General features: G+C 36.5%; 1 protein-coding gene across 3 annotated transcripts in view; it reads left to right on the top strand.

Annotated features, from left to right (window-relative positions):
• The window catches only part of RELN (reelin), a 478,955-nt gene that overhangs the window by 87,174 nt on the left and 371,191 nt on the right, over window positions 1-20,590 (top strand). The gene's annotated exons all lie outside the window — the stretch shown is intronic.

Raw genomic sequence — 20,590 nt, 5'->3', positions numbered from 1 at the left:
TTAGGACTCCCTTCACTCATTTTGCCCACTTCCCCAACCTCCTCTTCTCTGACAACCACCAATCTGTTCTATGTATTTATAAGCTTTATTTTAATTTTTATTACTTTGCTTGCTTCTTAGGTTCCATGTATATCATATAATACTTTTCTTTTTAAAAAAATATTTTATTTATTTATTCATGAGAGGCACAGAGAGAGAAGCAGAGACATAGGCAGAGGGAGAATCAGGCTCCATGTTGGGAGCTTGATGTGGGACTTAATCACAGGACCCTGGGATCATGCCCTGAACCAATGGCAGACACTCAATCACTGAACCACCCAGGTGCTTCATACAGTATTTTTCTTTCTCTGTATAACTTATTTCACTTAGCATAATGTCCTCAGGGTACATCTATATTGTTGCAAATAACAAGTTTTTCTTTTTATGGCTGAATAATATTCCTCTCTGTGTGTATGACATTTTTTTTTATCCCTTCATTAGTTGATGGACACGTAGGCTATTTATAGGTGTTGGTTATTATAAATAATGCTGCAATGAAATGGGGGTGCATATATCTTTTCAAATTAGTATTTTTGTTTTCTTCAGATAAATATGTAGAAGTGGAATTGCTGGATCATATGGTCATTCTATTTTTAATTCCTTGAAAAACCTTTATACTGTTTTCCATGGTAGCTGCACCAATTTACATTCTACAAACAATGTATAAGGATTCCCTTTTTCTCTGAATCCTTGCCAACACTTATTAGTTCTTGTCTTTTTGATACCAGCCATTCTGACAAGTTTGAGGTGATACCTCTTTGCACTTTTGGTTTACATTTCCCAGATGATTATTGATGTTGAGCATCTTGTCATGTACTTGTTGACAATCTAAGTGTCTTTCTTGGAAAAATGTCTACTCAAATCCCCTGCACATTTTTAAATCAGAGTTTGTTGTTGTTATTGAGTTGTATTTATCCCTTATCAGATATATGATTTGCCAATATTTTCTTCCATTCAGGAGATTGCCTTTCCATTTTGTTGATGGTTTCCTTTTAGTTCCCCATTAGTGCTTTTACTTATTTTCTCTCTTACATCTAGGTGGTTGCTTGTTTCTTTCAATTCCATAATTCCTTTTCATCCTTCTTTTAATCCTATATTTTTTCTTCCCCATCGTCCCTTCCCCCACGTTTTCTCAGCTCTCTCCACTGTGCCTTTTCTGTTGGCCTCAGTGTACTCTCTACTCTTGTCCCCTCATTCCTTCACGCATCATGTAAGCAGCATTTGCTCCTTGGATTATCCACAGTGATAGTATTTAGGTTCCTGGCATAGTTTACATAATCAGAGAGAGTGTGGCCCATGTTCACAGTGTGTCAGGAGCAGAGCAGGCATATCAAGATGCATCATGAGGTATGCAGAGATATGGCAGTCCTGGGTGAACGCCTGAAACTGTGATCTGTTGTCAGGTGATTGATTATTATGTGGAAAAAAAACACATTTTAAAATTAAATTTTGAAGTAACAAGTCTGCTTGCTATAAGAGCACATTTTAAAATATATTTAAAATTACTGAATAAGCTTTTGTGCTCCCTGCTCATAATTTTCTTTAAAGTATTTGAAACATGAAATGAAATCCAAGGTACAAAGCATCATAAATTTATTAGTCCTCCATCATTCTTAAGAATTCCAAAACAAACTTGATCAGAATTGGTTGTGACCTTATCAAAAGTTATCCACATTCCCTAATACACGTCTACAAAGGATATATCTTTATGTGGCTGTGGTGGGAAATGGTGGTAACCATAGAGGAAAAACCACCTAGTATAAAACATAGACTCTCAATGATTGTTTTCTTGTCTCTGCTTTCACTCTTTAAATTTGCTGGTGAATTGCTAGGTGCTGTCATATATACCTGCAAAATTCCAGTGGCTTGAAACTATGGAATTTGTTTCCTCACTTGTGTATCAGCTTACTGTGGGTATTTCTGGTTGGCACAGAGACTCTGCTGTCTTCACAAAGCTTCTTAGGTGAACCTGAGCATCAGTTTCCTACTGATTGAAGAGAGAAAAGAGAGTAAAAGGCACAACTACTTTTTAACTATCTTGGCCTAGAAATGATATATCATTTCCACTCACATTTGGTGAATGAAAACTAGTCATATGGCTTAGTCTGGATACATTGAGGTGAGGCAAGGGCACACTGGAAAATATAGTTCTAGATGAGGCAGCTGCCTACCAGCAATAATTGTGTTCTATGCCAAGGGGAGCATGACTTTCTGTGGACAGAGACTTGCCTCTGATACATTCTTTATCCCACCTTTGCTCCAGCACACTAGATTCTTCCCTTCTCTTGTTAGTCTGTTCCTCTGGGCTGAAGCAAGGGACTCTTGGGTGTTAGCAAGAGAGTGTCCTGCAGATGATGCCCTGCACAATGGGTCTGAACTGATTGGAAAAGGAATGAAGGCCTATAGGGCCCTAGAAACGGGGATTGATGAGAGAAGTAAAGGAATCGGAGGGCTCTGTGATGTTGTAAAGGCAGTAGATATTTGTTGAATAAATGAATAGTGAATAAAAAGTGAGGTGGGGGTAAAGTAGTAAAGACTGGAAGAATAGGGGTATTTGGTCAGAGATGGGATATGGGAGGTGGTACTTTAAAAGTGCAACAATTCCAGGAAAAGATCTAGTGTGCCATTTGAAGTATTGCTGAAGTGAAGTGGAGAAGAAGGTCATTGGTGTTGAGTTTCTCAGAGAGCTGGGAGAAAAGACTATTAAGAATGGCCATCCATGTTGGCATTGACCACATTCACAATTATGGCAAGGGTTGAAGAGAAGACCACCAATCTGATGCAAAGTCAGTGGCCATTGAGATAAGCTGTGTGCTTCACAGTGATGTTTATTACCAACCTGTAGCACAATGAGGTGAGACTCACCATCCTAATCAACACATTTATATGATATGCTACAATTTATAAACCAGTGTCAGGCATGTAATCCCACTAACATAAGCCTTAAACTGTCTAAACTGAACACTGTTGTTTTCAAGATGTAAGAGCATTTTTTATTCTTGCTTAGGCAGGGAGGCCAAGGAAGACCTTTTAAATACAAATGGAGGATGACCCAGTTAGATCAGTAGTTAATTCTCCTCAGGCAAATAAAGACTTTGATGGAATTCCACTTTCAATTACTACTCCCTACCTTTTGATTCAAAGAGAGAATTGAACTCAAGGATCACACCATTTTCTGTAGCATTTAAATATCCAGGGTGCTTGGTGGCTCAGATACCAAAAGGGCCTTGGTGTCTCCCTTATCATAGGGTCTCATAGGGTGAATCAAAAGAAAATCTTCTACAGTTTTGTAGATACATTGTACTAGAGCTGCAATGAGGTGAAATGAGATGAGACTCTTGCTTAACTAGTAAGAAAAACCTTTTAAAAATACCTATGTGTGTGTTCTTAAGAAGGCCTAAGACAGAGGTACAACTGCAGGACCTCAAAGACATGGAGAGAGCAAACCAAAGGCATGGTGACAAGCAGTGTGGGAAAACTATTGCCAAATGTGCCATGGGAGGGACTGGAGTGAAGTCAAAGGAATATGAGTGAATTGAGGAGTGCATTAGTAAAAAGGTCATGAAATTGAAAAAAAAATTGAATTGGTGATAACTAGTTGGCCATATCTCAGAGAAGTCTACAGAGAAGTCTACATGAAGTATGCCAGGTAAATCAGTGTTGGAGAGGTTACGTTTTTAGCCAACACAAATTATTGTGTTGTGCCACCTACTTGGAGGAAGCTGGGAAAATGTGTCTTGTTTCAGATCTTTAGACAAAGACTTCAGAGTGTGTGTCTTAAGAGTGTCTTCTTTAACAGGGAACTATTTGAGTCTTTGTAGATAACAGAAATCTTACCATTTGACTGAGTCTTTACCAGTCTTCACAGTGCTGTTCCCATTTATAGTTTCCATGTCTCTGCCTGCCTGCTTCCCTCTGTCTGCCTCTTTTTCTTTCTTTCTTAGTCTGTCCCTGTCATGTGGAAACATTAATATAACCCCTAGAAGGATGTATTATCTTCTGGAGGAGTGTCTGACTCCCTATAAACCTGGCCCTGTCAGTAGTGCCTACAGAGTGAGAAAAGCAAGATAGGCTTACACCAGGCCTTTCCTCTCTAAACCCTCTTGACTCTCGGAAGAATACAATTTTATGTGGCTTTTCACACATCCCATGAGTTGTACACTTTAGCTCTTAAGTTAGGCGTTAAATTCTTAGAAGCATTCTCAGAAGAGAAATAAAGGTGATGCCCCTCAGTCCTCCACTGTTAATGGGTGAAATCAGCTGCCTTCCTGCTACCAACATTTCCATGTAGCTCCAGGGCTGCCAGCAAAGCTAATAGCCTCCTGAAGGTGTGATAATCAGAAAAGCAAGAGCATTTTACTTACATGACGTGAAGTATAGACTTTTCACCTTTGAAAGAAGTCTGGGATCTTAGTACATAGATTGGTTAAAAGATGGTTCAAACTGCCTCTTCACTCCTGACATTATCACTCTGGATAAATATAAGCCTGTATAATTATGTTTTGGCCTCTGCATTTTCTCTCTTATCATAAATCATGGTGGGGTGACAGGAGATCAGAACAAGAAGCTGCAACTCATGAACTTTTGGTATGTTGAGGTCATGGCTTGCAGGTCATGGCCAGCAGGCCAAGTGAGAATGTCAAGGCACTCCAGGATCTGGGAACCAGAAAGCTAGGGTGATAAGGGTAGGTCAGTAACAGTCATCCAGAGACAGGACAAGTGGCTGGAAACTGGGGAACAGAGCTGCTGTGAATGACTGTACATTTGTGCTTTACACAAAGCCTCCTGACAACTGGGGCTGAAATCTGACGTGCTTGCTAAGTCTCATGCTTTGGTGCGGAGCTGTTTCCCAAGAGAAAACACCCATGGATTACCAAGCTGTGGGGCCATGGGGCTTCACCCATCCAGAGGGAGTGTCTTTCTGTTTTCTACAGAGGCCAAAAATAGGCTAGCAATGGCTCTGCCAGAGTATCTTCTTACTACATTAGATCTCTAGAACTTACTTAGCATAACTGAAACTTCATGGCCTATGCACCTTACCATTTCCCCCTCCTCCAGACATGGTAACTACCATCCTACTCTCTGCTTTGTGTTTGACTGTTTTAGAATCCATAGTTAGATTAGATCATGTAGTATTTGTCTTTCTGTGTCTGGCTTATTTCATTTCATGTAACACCCTCCAAGTCCATCCATGTTGTCACAAATGACAGGATTTTCTTTTTTAAAAAATGAATAATGTTAATGGCATGAAAAAGTGCTCATCATTACTCATAGTCAGAGAAAGGCAAATCAGAACCATGATGAGATACCATCTCCCACCTATTAGGGTGGCTATTATAAGAAAAATAAAGGACAAATGTTGGTGATGATATGGAGTCATGCACTGTTGGTAGGAGGGTAAATTGGAGCAACCACCATGGAAAACAGTGTGGAAGGCCTTCAAAAAATTAAAAATAGATTTACTATTTTATCTAACAATTCCATTTTTGGGTAGATATCCAGTGGAATCTAAATTTGAATCTCAAGGGGTTATCTGCACACCCATGTTCATTATAGCATTATTCACAATAAGAGTTATGGAAACAACCTAAATTTCCATCAATGGATGAATGGATTTAGAGGGCATCTCTTTGGCATGATGTTAAATAAGCAGTTGTTAGAAAAGTTGTTAAATTATTAGTTGAGATTAGGCCCTGACAAATATTACCAATATACTAACATCAGGGAAATAATAGGAAAGGAGTTTCTGCTTCAGCTTTTGGGATCCTCTGTGGCTTTCAGCCAAATATCAGAGGTCCTGGCCCAAGCCACATCTGTGGGAGGAGGCATTGGAGTTCCGAGATGAGTTGAGAGACCTGCAGGAGTTCCCTGTGATTCTTCCCTAGGTATCACTGTGTCTTCACTCCATAAACACATTTGATTCCAGGTTCCCAGGTTATATCTTTTTCTTAGATGAGCTGGTACAGGAGAGCTCAGATCCATATGTCAGTTTGGGAGGCCTGGGGATTTTATTAGGGGAAAGAAGATTTGTATGAGATTTTGGGACAGTCCAGAAGGTGATGTTAGAACTCTCGTTATGTTTAGGATATTGGAAGCTGCAGAGAACCTTTACAGGGCAGGATAAGGCAATGCACAGTGGAGGTCTGAAGCTAGTCAGTGTTTTTCCACTAGCTTCTGGAACAAAAGACACTAAGTTAATCCATGCCACTGAGAGTTTTCTCCAGAACCCTCTGACTAGTTCAGCCCTAGTAATTTTGCTATTCTGTGTCTGTGCGTAAGATGAAAACTGAACATGTTCTTCTCAGAACTCTTCTGAGAATGTCAAAGGCAAAGGTAAGGAAACAGAAGATCTTTCCCAGCTCTGGTGCTGTTTGATTAAATCCAAGCATCCATCTCTTTTTCCACCAGTGATTCCCAGGTACACACCGAAACACTTTAATTACAGCAAAGGCAAAGTACCTCCTCTGTGTGACCTGTGAATGTCCTTCTTGTCTAGACTATGTTGATCTCATGTCTGACCACAGGAACTTCTTACTCATACAATATCCAATGCTTAGTCCTATTTCCCTGCCTCCCATCCCAACTGCCTCAGTCAATTAGCACTTTGGCTCTGCCCTATATAATTTCACTTTCGTTGCCAGTATTTAAGTTAGTGTCCTCCCATTAATGCAACATTAATGGGACTTAATGTTGGTTTTTTCTTATAACTTTTCTTCTGCAACTTTGTTTTTTTCTTATAACTTTTCTTCTGCAACTCACCTTTGGGTTTGTTTTTGTTTCTTTTTATAACCATATCAGGAGCAGACTCTTCCCTTCTGCATTGTTTCAGGTACAATGGTGAGGCAGCTTTCTTCTGTTCACCTAGACCCACCCATCATAGGGGATTCAACTAACCCATTCTTCTTCACAGGAGTTAATCCCCCAGTGCCAATATAGTGAAGTTGTCTGGGGTGCCAAATATTGAAGTTCCAAATCCAGTGAAGTTGGAAGTGAATTCTGAATTCCCCCAACCTCTACTTCAGCTCTTTAACTACCTTGTGTCATGACTGACATGCTTTGTCTTTGGTAATTAAATCATTTGCCAGGACCCAGATATGAGAACAAGCAGAAGTTTTAGAATAACTATTCTGCTGATTAGTTAGTAAAGACCCTTGATAGTAATCTGGATAGAAACACTTGCATGAAGCAGAAAAATCATCTTGTACTGTTCTTTGTATTATTTTTATTTGTATTATCTTGCTAATATATTTATTTCTTTCTGCTCTTAATTTCTCCTTGTCCACATTGTATCTCCACTAGATTGCTAGCAAATGAGTTCAAGGTGGAGCTGAGTAGTATGAACTCTGTAGCATCTATTTTGAAGATAGCTACATTGTGGGTATAACCTTGTCATTGGTGATATGTCCTTACAATGATGTAAAAATAATGACATTACATTAGGGAGTGATAAGTTTAGGTGACCTTAATTGTTATCACAATTGTTAGTTCATAAACAACTATTCTTATCTCATAGCTGTTTCCTAGATAAGATTATAACATTATAGGATTTACTTAATTAGAATTAGGTTTTGTTGTGAATATCAAAATGACTTATATTCCTACAAAACAAATAACTCACCATAGCTTAAAATCAAGATGTGCATTGCTTTGTACATGAAAGATAATCCCTTGATTGAAAAAGGCTAATTGGGGTTAGCTTCTGTTAGTACAGACTCAGGAAATAGCTTTGGTAGATTTTAGCATATGGATAAATCCCTTCTCCAAACTTCCCATGATGAAAAATATCTTTCACTTGGATATCTTTTAAAGACTTTGATGCATAAAGAAAAAAAAATCTTATCAGGCATAAAATGTTTGTCCATTTCCTCTTGATATGGATAATGAATTCCCTATCCTATTAACAGAGGTTGGACTCATGAATACCAAAGAGATGGCATTCCAACTTGGTTTTTTTTTTCATTTCCTTTTGCCTATTTATTTCATTTTGGTTTTAAGACTAACAAAGACAAGTTTAAATTGCTTCTTCACTGCAGTCATCATTTATCACCTATTCTCATGGCACTGCCATGGCAAAAACTCATTAAATAATAGGCTCTAATATGTATTCACTTAACAGAAATTATTTTTAAGATTTATTTACTTTCACCCTTACAAATATAACTTCTTTTTGGAAGAGCATAATGGCTATTAAAATAATCACCATTTTTAAAACAATGACCTAATTACCTGAACATTAAATATTTAGTTTATAAAAAGAGCTTCAGCTTGGACACACCTGTGACTTGGAAATGCAGCTATAAGGCTCTCAATACATTTAAAGGTAGGACATTTAAAATTTACATAAAATATTTAGAAATTTATTAGGGTAATCCAGGAGTGAGGATGATGAGAATTTGAAATAAACTAGAGATAGAAGGATTTTAAAGGAAGTTATGAAAGGACCCTGGTGGCTCAGTAGCTAAGTGTCTGCCTTCAGCTTAGGTCATGATCCTGGGGTCCTGGGATTGAGTTCTGCATTGGGCTCTCCATAGGGAGCCTGCTTCTGCCTCTGTCTCTGCCTCTCTGTGTGTGTCTCTCATGAATAAATAAATAAAACCTTTAAAAAATAATAAAGGAAGCGATGAATTAAAAAAAAAAGTAGCCAAACTAAATTGGTAGTAACTAGAGACTGGATATATTGATGAAGAAATGAAGAGAGAAGTCAAAGATAACTATGGGACTTAGAAAATGAACAATGGTTGTAATATAACTAGAATGATCAAATGGGGCCTTAGTTTGGAGGATTTGTAAAAGTTCAGTTTGAGGTCTTGGAAGTAAACACATCTGAGTGAAAATATATAGCAGTGACTAGAGGAAGTGAGACTGTGGCCATAGAAGCAGATGAGCTAGCACTTTAGATTGGAAGGTCTCTCCAGGGACATGAATTTGAGTAGTATTAGTTTTTTCATTTATCTCTCCTTTTCCCTTAGTTTGTTGCCTGCCTTGTTCTTTGGTTCAAAGAAACAATTAAAACAAGGGGGAAAATACTAAATTTGGGGAATTTTGATTGATTGAGGCTGATTGGTTAGTTGGTTGGGTGATGATTGATTAACTGGTAGATTGATTCATTCATTCATTCTTGGGAGCTTCATGAACCAGGGAATGCTGATTGATTAGTTGATTGGTTGGTTAGTTAATTGATTGATTCATTCAGTCATTCATTCATGGGAGCTTTGGTTTGCATACAATATTCAACATGATTTTGCCTCTGAGAAGCTTATAATCTAGTAAGATGGGGGTGTTTTGTATATCTATTGCTGTCTAACAAGCCACCCAAAACTTAGTTGCTTGAAACAGCAATCGTTTATTTGTTCATGATTCTGCGATTTGGGTAGAGCTTCATGGGGAAATTTGTCTCTATTCTATGAAGTTATCTCTTGAAGATGGAATATCAAAGATGACTTTTTCACTCAGAAATAGGGTGCCTTAGTTAGGATGGCTGGAGAAGGAGGTATTGCTTGAACTGAGTTTTGAGGACAAAATTGAAGAACAAAGGGAAGGCAAAGGAACATTACAAAGAAAAATGAAAGAAAAAGAAGAAATGATGTATTTAAGACTGAGAAACAGTATACAATATCATGTATTCAGGGTACTTCAGGTCGGTCAGTGTGTGAAGGGTCCAGAGAAAGGCAGAAAAAGGAGTATGTGGATAAGGCTCAGGCTGAAGAATTAAGCAGGGATAGATGAAAAAGGGTCATGTTTGTTGAACCAGAAAGAGTCTAAAGCAGGTGTTGATGATGCCAACAAGGCTCTGTTGAGGAGGAGGAGTTTATAGGAAATCAGAAGGAGCAGGTGGAGGTAGGAAACAAAGCTAAGAGACAGGGTTACCACAGAAATCGATGGAGGAGAGGGTGTTAAGGACAATGTGATCAACAGGATCAGAAGTCAAGGAAGATGAGGGATGAGAAGTATCAGTTAGATTTAGCAATGAGAAATGCTGGTTGGTAGCCTTACTCAGACCAGTTTTAGTAGGAACAGAAGCCAAATGACGATGGATTGAACACTTAGCAGGAAGTTAAAAAATGAAAGAGAGTAGAAGGAGAATAGTAGCTAGAGGAAGATGGGGGTAGAGAGAATTGATTCATTTGTTTAAGATGAGAGAGGCCTTGGTGAGTTAGTGAGAACTAACTGGTAAATAACAGGCAAAATATATTTACTGAGTGTTTATTATGTCCCTGCATGAAGACATGGAAGCTCAGAAAATTAAGTCAATAGTTCCAGGTCCTACAGCTAAGAAGAGAAAGAGCAAGAACTTGAACCTACATCTCACTTTCTAGAGCTCATGCTCTTAACCATTGTGCTTTTAGCTACTATATGCAATGCTGCTGCTGCTAACAAAGGTGATGATAATGATGATGATGGTAAGAGATGAATTCCACTGAATTTTGACTAATGAAGTGGACATTGTATATATGCAGCCTATAATTATTGGTGCCTTAATTTTCTTCCATTTGAAAGAGTAGCTTTATAATGATAATGATTCATGATCTACATCACAAGTGAGCTAAAAATAAAAGAATAGCTAAAAAGATCTTTAAAAAGATGTGAAGTATTTGCATGTATAAAGTTCTAACCTGTGTTTTAAATATTTTTTTCAGGTTCTAAATAAAATTACTTATGAATTACACCTAGGATGTGTAAGCTTTTCTACTTAGATGTGCTATGCCACCTTTCTGCCTGTGATGGTGGATGTTAAAATTTCCTGCTTCTTAAATCAGCCATCTGTTGGATGAACAGTAGAAGTAACATAGATGAAGAACAAGTAGGCTCAGCCTTGGCTGCTATTGGGAAGGAGTGTAGTTTTTCATTTCAGTTAAAGGATGAATGTGTTGTTTAAATACACTATAGTATCAAACCCCAGCTTTTGGAAAATGGTTATAAGCAGTTTTTGTGATATTTTGATAAACATTGCCATGATATATAGATAGGAAAAATGGCTCAAGGGAAAGGAGATTTTGATATCTGGGAAGGAGCCAGCTGTATGATTATATGTGTGGAAGATCAGTTTTTAGAAAAGTGTCTATCAGTGTCTTCACTTGTCAAATGTTAGAAATTAGATATATGTCCAAAACAAAATTGGCCCGTGGGAAAGACAGAAGTCAAGGTCATCAAAACATTAGAAAACACTGCATTATCCTACCTACTCCTAACACCTGTGGGAAACTGCAAAATAATAAAAATGCGTATGTTGCCAACTGGGCCATCTGTTCTAGCTACTGTTGGCCTGGTCAGTGTTTGGAATGCAGACACCTGTCAGAGAAATTCACATGTTGCAGGAAGCGTTGATTTGGTGTTTTGGCAGGTCATTCTTTGCCCTTTGAGTCAAAATGATACAAATGTTTTGGCAAGAGTCTTGCATGTGGTACATAATCCTTCTGATGGAATATGGAAGTATGGTTTCAGTCCCTCACTATGGTGGGCAATCCTATGGCACTTAATACAAACATCAGAACATGAAAAACGAAGACATAGTTCCCCTCCCTCCTCCTTGCTAATTGCAGTTATCACTGCCTGATTTGTAAAACAGAAGAGGAAGAAATGATAAGGATATTATTAAAGGTAGCTAATACCTATTTGTATCAGACATTGTTAAGTCTTTTGCATGTATTAGCTCAGTTACTGTATTTCAAGTACTTTAGAAAAGATATAATCTGTGTGGAAATGAAAGCTAAGAGTGTTTGACTAATTTGCCCAAAATTGTATAGGAAGTGAGCTGAGAATAGAATCTGGGTCTAACTCCAGAGCTCAGCCTTAAGGTTATACTCTTTTCCGTGTCTGAAGAGAATGTGGTTGATGATATTTTCTAGATGGCTTGAAATTCAAGATAGTTTAGACATGTTCATTATCCTTTGCTTTACTGAACATTTGGGTCTCAGCCTGAGGTTCACGTTGTAATAAAAGCCAGAGTTAGGACTTGGCCTCAAGTTTAGTGTTTGAAATTGAGCAAGAGGAGAGTCAAACCCTCATCATCTGCCCATCTGTAGGGAAATAGTTAAGAATAGAAATCAACCTGGTGTTGATCTGTTGGAAGCATATATTCTGTTGGAGACAAGCATTTGGATATTTTTAGAAGGGCTTTGTGATTGCACCTTACCTGAAGACAGGGAAATAAATTCAGTATTATTTCTTTACTGAACTCTAGTGTTGTAATATTCTGTCTCCATCCTAGGCACAAATGATTGTGCAATTTAGACGCATACACTAGAGCTAAAATGTTTAAAGTAATAAATTCCATCATGTATCTCCATTAATGTGTCAGACTTTGCAGTTGGAGGAGCCCTATTCACCCACCTCTAGTAGCCTCTAGCAGACTCTAGGTGGGAGTTTCTAGTGATCTCCACCTTCTCTTGTTTTCAGCGTAAGCAGAAACTCCTGTTACATTACTGGGTGGGTCATTTCTCAGGATCTCTGAGATATGTGTACTTGAAAGTTGGAACAAGAAGAGAAAAAACACCTATAGTCGATAAGTATTCAATAATTTGATAAGTATTTATCAAAGTAGACACCAGAGATACAATGCTGAAGAAGTCAAAGTCCTAGTCTGAGGAAATGGTTGTGCCATTGTTGAAAGCTCAGTGTAAGGACAAATGCTAAGGGAACATAAGAGGGACAAAGTTTCTTCTTAGCTAAAACATAAAAGATGCTTACTTGTGTGTGTGAAATTGAAGCATCAGGAAGGAAAGAGACATTCCCTAAAGCAGGACCAGCATGGACAAGGCTTAAGGCAGAAGAGAATGTGGCACTTTTGAATAACCGGAAGAAATTTAGCATAGCTTGAGAGGAGATGGAAAATGGGATCCCGAGAAGATGCTGGAGCCAGAGAGAGCTTATGGACCATACTAGGGAGTCTAGACTTAAGGATATTTCAGCAGGGAAGTCATATGACCAATTTGCATTTCAGAAGAATCATAGAATATGGAGAATCAGTTATTTAAGGGCAGGAATGGAAGAGGGATACTTTTAATAGAAATCCAGAGAAGAAGTGAGGAGTGTAAGCAAATACAATGATGGAAGACATGGAGATAAGTACATTTATTTAAGAGATATTAAGGAAATAGAATCTAGAGGTTTGGAAGTTGGAGTTGAGGGAGGGTTACAGGTCAAAGTTAACCCTCAGGTTTCTGACCTGAGAGAAAGGTGGTGGTCTTTGTTCTGACAGGGAATACATCAAGGATGATGAGTTGAGTCAGACATGTTGAGAATTCAAATGGAACTGCTCAATAAGAAATAATAAGAAACTCAGGGGAAGGTCTTTGGTTTGAGATATAAATTGGGAATGAGCTATTTTCCATGGATGGCAAATGAAGCCATAGATAGATTGGATAAGATCACCCTAGGAAGGGAAAGAGAAGAGAGGAATGGATTAAACTCTGAAGTATACTAATATTTAGGAGAGGGGCAGGAATTTGAAAAGACCCTGAGAAAAGATAGTTAAGGAGTGGGAGATACCCAAGTGAGTGGGTATCCCAGAGGCCAAGGAGGAGAGCATTTCCAGAAGGGATGACGAAGTCAGCAGGTCAAAGGGGTGAAATCAAGTACAAAAAAGCCTGAAGAATGTCTGTATATAATAGCAGTATAGAGGTGCTGGTGATCTTGAGTTAGACTTTCTATGTCTAGGAGTTTTTCAAGTATTTAACAATAAGTAAAAGTAACTAATTTTTTATTTCTATTTTAAAGCCTGAAATATTTTTTTAACCAAGGACATTTTTTAATAATTAAATTTTTCAGTTTTAAAATGATTTGATTATTTTTTCATCTTTTGAATAAAAAAATTTTCTGGTAACAGTAGTGATCACATGGTATGTTTCTTCAAACATTGTTAAATTTCTTAGATAGAGATTAGTTCCCACAGTGAAAATAAAATCAACCATGCATCAGGGTTTATCCTGTTAATGCTCGGTATAATTATAATATAAAACATTACTAACGTCAGTAGACGGTACAAAAGCAATAAAAAATAATAGTAATAACTTATATTTGATAATATTTTGCACTTCAGTATCTACTTAAGCATGAATAAAAGCTTATAATCGAATAAATACTTTTGGAGGAACAGAAAGTCACTGTGATTAAGGAAAATAGTCATTTACATTCTTTGTGTTCAGAATAGAGTAAATCCAAACATTAGTGCTCCACATCTTTGTCCTTCGAGAGGTTGCCCTTGCATATAACCTTCCACAGATATATGTATTTAGAGGATGAAACAAACTTATATTTGGGGGGATAAAAAAGATATATTCTGACATTTCATCTTAATTAAATCCCTAATGAAATGCCTTTCTTTCAGTCATTCTATACAAGTTAATCCTAAAAAAGTATCAGTAATGGCCAATTGTTAAAGAAAGTGAGACAAAAACTAGAATCAATAGTCCCTGAGGAGTACATAATCAAACAAACAAATAGCTCTCCTGCAACAAGAACATCTTGGTTACTGTGGGAATTCGTGTAGTTATGCTGTCTTTAGAATGCTTCTGCAAAAATGCTTGCTAGAAAGTGCCTTTTATGTGATGTTGCATTGACTTTTGGTGGTTGCCTCTCACATTGTACTTAAAATATGAATTATGCCCTAAGTCTCTTGAATCTCTTCAGAATCACCTTACTCCAAGGAAATTTCATTTAGAAGCTCCCAAGATGATTTGCATTCATCAATTATGAAGGAGAGATTCAGGGTTTTGAGTTTTAATTGTTGCAATTTTGACATTTCCAGACTATGCTTGGAAAAAATTCCTAAGTCTAGTATATATTTTCTTTTGCTGTGGTCATTTGAGAAGTCACAGGTTTATATCCACCTGGTAATTTTAACAAGACATTCTAAGTTTGCTTAGATTGTAATTAATATGTAACATTAACAATGTAACGTTTAACACATTAAGTTTGTATTAAATATAGTACTAACCTGTATTTAATATTTAGATAGTATTTCAAAATGTGGTCTCCTAAAACATTTGAAATTTCTCTTCAAAGTTATGTTTATATGTTATTCATATAGTATTAGAATATAAATAATAAATGATTGAATTAGCATTATATCTCATTGATTTTTTAATAGTAAAAATGGATGCATCATTTCTAAGATGGACTGTAGTATTTAAAGCCTCTTATCAATCCCCTAGTTTGCAACACAGAAATGTTGAAATATACAAATGAGTAAGCCAGACTATAACACCAGGATTGTGCACCCTTCCAAGATGAGTTGATATTATTAGAATGATAGAGTGGTTGCTAAAATGTTGTTTTGCTCATTTATCCTCCTCCTCTCAGTTTTAATCTAGCCGTACTTTATGACTGATACCTAAAATAAAAGTATTTCCCATAGGATTTCTCTGTGATCCTTGGCTGTTGTCAGCTTGATAGGTCAGCTCACTCACTGCTGCCACTCTACTCTTTGACTCCGCAGATGGTAGTATGTCAATAAATTGAGGAAGTCACTGAGACAAGGTTGTTATTCTTGTTCTGAAGCCATAGACCTAAAAATCTGTGACTTTCTTATACTAATATGGTAATTATAGCCTAATTTGGAAAAAAGTTTCTGGTGGTTAGGCATTGTATGGTGCATGTGTTCTGTATATTGTTGAAAACAGTTGGTATGATAAGAAATAAAATATATTTGGTTGTTATTTGTAATTTAAATTTCCCCAGTTAAAAATCTATTGAGACTGCAGTACTCCTCCCTTATCCATAGAAGATACATTTTGAGACCCCCAGTGGATACCTGAAACTGTGGAGAGTACTAAACCCTCTAGTACTATGTTTTTTCTATACATACTTACCTATAATAAAGTTTAATTTATAAATTAGGCACAGTAAAAGATTAAGAATAACTAAAAATAACATAGAATTATTATAACAATATACTATAAAAATATATGTGAATGTGGTCTCTTTCTCTCTCAAAATATCTTATCATATATACTATACACACCCTTTCTTCTTGTGATGATGTGAGATGATAAAATGCCTATGTGGTGAGACGAAGTGAGGTGAATGACACGGGCATTGTGATATAGCATTAGGCCACTGTTGGCCTTCTGATGATCATCTGCTTCCAGATTGCAGTTGACTGTGGGTAATTGAAACCTCAGAAAGCAAAGCCATAGATGAGGATTAATTACAACATAAAAGGAGTTATAAAAGGAGTTAAAAAGTAAAGAAGAACAAGAAGCCACTTTGAGTTATTTAGTTGAGTACTCAGTTTAACTCTGAAGCATTTCCATTTCAGCCATAGTGGAGTACTGGTATTGGACTCAGTAGCCTGCTATAATCAATCCTAAAACCAGACAAAATATATGTGAAAACTGTTTTTGCTTACGGACACCAGAAAATGTAAGACAGAAGGCGAGCCTCATGATTTCAGCTTTCTGCCTCTATGTACGGAGCAGTAGCTAGAGTACAAGCACTAGTCCTGCTGAAATGAGGAGACAGAGATCAGAGTTTGGGGCAGGTGAATTGGGAGGTATCTGTGGAATAGGGCATAGGGAGGGAATTTTTCAGAGGGAGAACCCCACCAGTTTTGTGGAAATTGCCGGTTCTTGGTTGGCAGATGGGCTGCATAAGTGCAGAATGAGACCAAACTGAGGCTCATACAGGAATGGAAACAGAATATGGATAGTAGAGGGTGTGTAGTGCTGGAGGACATTGAAGTTCTGGCCTAGCCAGAGTGAGGGGATCCTGTTGATACACTGTGGGCATCCAGCTGAGATACCAGGAAGACCAGAAAGGCCATTCCTTAGGGTCAAGGACATAATCTAGAACAAGACTTTCTCTAGAATCATGAATCCTTGGTGAGGGTCTTCAAGGATGATAGAGTTTAGATGCTGAATCCTGCCAAGCTAGATGGACTTAGGAAATCCATTGGATATGAGATAGATCTGTCCTAACAAAGATTTTATAAAACAAAGCTTATACAACTTAAAATAGTCAGTAATTGAACTGCCTGCTAGATAAAAATCAAAATTCTTCAGAGAGAAATACAGAATTCAGAGTCTTTACATGGTATCACCAACAATTTATATATGGAAATAAATAGGAAAATAGGACTTATGGTTTAAAAAAATGCAGTCAATAGAAACTAGTCCTGAGATTGCCCAGATATTGGTTTTAACAAAAACTTTAAAGCAGCTGTTGTAAAAATGTACAAAGAATTAAAGGAAAATATGTTCAAGGCATTCAATGAAAATATGGTCTTAGTTTAATATGGAGAGAATCTTAATAGGGCAATAGAAACAATAATAAAAGGGCTAGTAGAAATTCTAGAACTGAAAAGTACAACTGAAAAGTTCATTGGTTGAGCTTAACACCATATTATTTAGGCAGTGTACTCAGTGAACTTGAAAACAAATTAATAGAAATCATTCAATCTGCAGTTCAAATAGGACAAAGTTTAAAGAAAAAGTTAAGACAACTGTGGGCCAGTGTTCTAAAATATGAATAACAGGATTTCCAGAAGAGAGTGACAGGTGAGCATAAAAATATTTAAAGAAATCATGGGCAAAAATTCTCCAAATTCATTGAAAAACATTGATTGAAAGATTTAAAATGCTCAAAAAATCCTGAGCAATGTTAAATACCAGGAAATTCATACCTAGAGCCACTGGTTGAACACCTAAAAACCAAAGATAAAAAGCAAACCCTAGAAGCAGTCAGTGAAAAAAGATACCGTAAATGTAAGTAAGAGTGACTGCTTGCTTCTTGTCAAAAACAGTGGAAGTCAGGAAGGTTGAATGCCATCATTAAGATGAGGAAAGAAAGAAATAACAAAACTGTCAGCCCAGAATTCTATATCCAGCATAAATATCCTCAGAATAAAATTTAAAAAGGTGTTTTTGCATAAATGTCAACTGAAATAATTCATTGTCATCAGATTTGCACTGTAGAAGATTCTAAAAGACATTGTTCCAGTGAGAGGGAAATAACAGTGGAAACCTGGGTCTATATAAAATAAACTGGAAATGGTATGAAAGTGGGTGAACATAGAATATAGTAGATTTTTTTTCTCCTTGTAATTTCCTGAAATAAAAGAGAGAAAAAAAACCAATAATATTAAGATATGAGATTTAAAAATGCCTATTTATTGTACCATGTCACCCTGACCTCTTATACATCTTTTGTTACATTTCCAACTTCTTCACATCTTTATACTTTACATTCCACACTTTCACAAAATTTGTAAGGTTATTACTTGCCCCTGAACTTTTGGGCACAGAGGGGCAAATGAAAAAGTGATAGGCTTAAACCTAACCATATCAATAATTACATTAAATATAAGTAGATTAAATGTTCCTATTAAAAGGCAGAGATCATCAGACTTGACATGAAAATCAAGATCCACATATATTCTGTCATGAGAGTGTAGTTTAAATAGAAAATATAAACAGATTGCAAGTAAAAGGATAGAAAAAGATATGCCACATAAACAGTATATATAAAAAGCAAGTGTGGCTATAGTAATGTGAGACAAAATATCAAGACAAAGATTGTTGCAAAAGATAAAGAGGAACATTTAATGAGAACAGAAAATGCAATTTGGTAAGAAGTCTAATGATCTTAAATAGATGTACTATATATGTACCATTTAATATAATCTCAAAATTTGTGAAGCAAAATTGAAAGAACTAAGGGAGAAATAGACAAATTCAAAATCATAGTGGGAGATTTTAAATTTAAGTCTGAGTTCCAAAGCATACCAGGCAAAAGGGAAACATAATTTTTAGCTTGTCCTGTCTAGTTAGTGGAGGGTGATCTAGATGAACAGACTAGCAGTAAATTCTGGGAGGAATTTATGGCATTGATACTTAGCTAAGGACATTTTCATAGTGGATTAATGTTCTCAAATGATGTAGAAACAGTCTTTAAATTGATGTTCTTGTTTTACATTTTCTATAAAATAAGATTTAATAAAATACATTTAATTGATTTCTTTGTGGAGATAGGTAAACATTTTTTTTTGCCATTTAAATTTGTTTACTTCAGTATAGAGATAGAATTTAGAAAGGCTAAAAATATTAACATACTCTTGAGAAGATTTCTTAGGATACCAGATGGTTCAACCAAGCATTTGACTTGGTCATTCTGAGGGTGAATTTTCAGATTGATTACTGATAGCCTATCTTATGGATAAAAATGAGATCTATGTGTTTTAGTTCACAGGCAGGTGGCATTTCATTATGAAAATTCAGGCGCTGTTTTTGTATTTGTGTCCATATGGAGCACCATTCCACTTATGCATGGAGGTGGCCTTAGGGGTGCCTTTGGGTAGGGCCAAATTTTTTTTTTTTAACAGTGCTTTGAATTTTGTGGAGCACTTGGACAGAGCAGGAGGGCACTTGGCGCCAGGAGGAAAAAAGGCATTGAAAAGGGAGGTGGGAGGACACAGTGGACGAATTTGGCTGACTTCACAGTGTTGCCTGGGGTCTACTCTGGTTTAGAATATGAATTAGGCAGTTTGTGATTGGTACACATTGTTTTATCACCCAAAGAAAATTGGTAGATATTCTCCCCCATTGCTCTTCTGTAAAATGAAATCAAGAGTATATCTAGTTGTATAGTTACTAAACGTTATAGCTTCCTGTGGTCAAGAGGAGATTAAATTTCAGGATGACACAGAGAAAAATATGCCAAATCAGAAGCAACAACAAAGATTTTGTTTTTTAGATAGCATATTCAAAGGTAAGAATTCTGAGCCAAAGATTAACTTAGCTATTTCAGTTGAAGAAATACTAATTTTTCTTCTAGGAAATATGCTTTCATATTCCCAGTTAAATTTTTATTCTTTTCTTACTTAAGTATAATAGTTGCATAGAAAGCTCAGCAGCTTTGATCCAGCATATTTTAAATGGTTTGTGATATATATTCCCAAATAAAAAGTAGCAAGAATCTTCCAGACTTCATATTTTCATGCCCAAAGGATACATAACAAACCTGTGTGTGAATAATTTTTTTCAATAAGACTATATAATGAACTAATCTTTCTCTGAATGGTTGGCATTTGGGGGTACTATTATCAAACTGGGAAATATAAATAGTCTGGTTTATTGAGTTTCTCTTTTAAATGAAGGTACTGCCTCATGGTCTGAATGCACTGTGTGCAACAGTAAGAGTACATAAATAATATTTATCTTGTAACAAGATCCTTACAGAAATGTTTAGTTAAATTGCTTTAAGTAAATATTAACTGTCACTTCTTCAGCTGTTGCAGAACTTAGGTAACATCTTTTCAGTTATGGTTGTGTTTCAAGCAGTCTAATTTTAGTGTTACCAGTTCTCATTTTGGGTTAGATTGCTTAATTTAAGCTATACATCTGTATTTTACATATCAGCTGATTTTGTTTAATAGGTGAAATATGTTGACATATTAAGGCAGTGATTAGAGATAGTTAATTTCTTCTCTAATTAATGAGTGAAGAACCATCTAGTTCTGTCTCTAAAGTGTGTGTATATCAAAGGATGGTGGGAGGCTATTCATATGTCATAGAGGGCAGAAAGGATGATCTTTTGGATGTAAAGAAAACATCAG

Source organism: Vulpes vulpes, chromosome 5, assembly GCF_048418805.1.
Source record: "Vulpes vulpes isolate BD-2025 chromosome 5, VulVul3, whole genome shotgun sequence".
Taxonomy (NCBI): Eukaryota; Metazoa; Chordata; class Mammalia; order Carnivora; family Canidae; genus Vulpes; species Vulpes vulpes.
Note: the sequence above shows the minus strand (reverse complement) of the source record. Positions and strands in the feature narration are given on the sequence as shown.